At 40.5% G+C, this 1,139-nt stretch overlaps 1 pseudogene; it reads right to left on the reverse strand.

Annotated features, from left to right (window-relative positions):
* Positions 1-222: 222 nt before the first annotated feature.
* Positions 223-341, reverse strand: LOC134963987 (5S ribosomal RNA; annotated as a pseudogene).
* Between the last annotated feature and the right edge of the window lie 798 nt (positions 342-1,139).

Consider the following 1,139-nt stretch of genomic DNA (forward strand, 5'->3'; position numbering starts at 1 on the left):
AGAGAGGAGGTCAGAGTACATATTGTAATATAGGGAGACCACTGAATTAGGTCAATTGCTATGTACTTTACTGATTACCATTAGCGCCGACAGGCATGCATGCAGAATGTATGTCAAAAAATTCTAATGAGAAAAGGGGTATGAGAGAAGTAAAGATCAGAAATAGATTAGTGGTGATACTGCTGTTGGTGTCCACCCTTCAGGGGAAGGGGAATAGTTCCTGTCCTACAACACCAGGTATTCCCAGGGAGTCTCCCCTCCCGGTACTGACCCAGCCCAACGCTGTTAAGCTTCCAAGATCGGACGAGATCGGGCAAGGACAGCGTGGTATGATAGTAGGGAGGATATCTACCAATGAGAGTGCACCTATGTAAGTAAATAAAGAATAACAGAAAGATTACAGTGTCTAGCGCGTGGATCTACTTTCCACGTTAGGCAGGGTAGAACAGCTGTCACACAGTGGCGCCGTATACCCTGGATCGGGGATGAGAGTCCACTAGATGATAGGCAGATGGGGAAAAAATTGGGATAAAAAATAGAGATATGCACAGTTAATTGACCATTACAGTATTAAGGGAACCAATGTCCAATAGCGAAATAAATGGGTCAAAAGGAATTCATAATCAAGATGCAAAAGTGACTATACATTCTTGGTATACACATGCCCTGAGTATAAGGTCCAAAAAGAAGCCTAAGATCATTATAGGTAAGAAGAATTGTTTCTGATGAAAATACCGTGTACAATAGGTTTGAGTCTAATTCAGAGGATAGGTAATGCCAGCTAGCCCAACACACACATTGAGTAGAACATACTGTCTGAGTCAAATATAGACATACAGTATACCAAAGGTGAGATCACCCTATAGTTACTCAGGTAAATGAACTGGGTTTATGCACACAAGAAAAATGTTTTTGTTCTTTTGTGTGTGTGTAACAGTCACCTCTGACCTATACTCAGCATACAATGAAGAAAATAAAAAGGTGCCTATAACACAAAAGACAGCACAGTAATAGCTTATGCTGAGAATAGAAACCTATATACACATAGGGTCAATCATGTATTGATTGATATAAAATGATAAGAACCAGTATACTCAGAATGTCATATGTAGTAGGTGGATGGTAACCAGTGAAGCCTC

This window comes from Pseudophryne corroboree, chromosome 9 (genome assembly GCF_028390025.1).
Source record: "Pseudophryne corroboree isolate aPseCor3 chromosome 9, aPseCor3.hap2, whole genome shotgun sequence".
In the NCBI taxonomy this organism is placed as follows: domain Eukaryota; kingdom Metazoa; phylum Chordata; class Amphibia; order Anura; family Myobatrachidae; genus Pseudophryne; species Pseudophryne corroboree.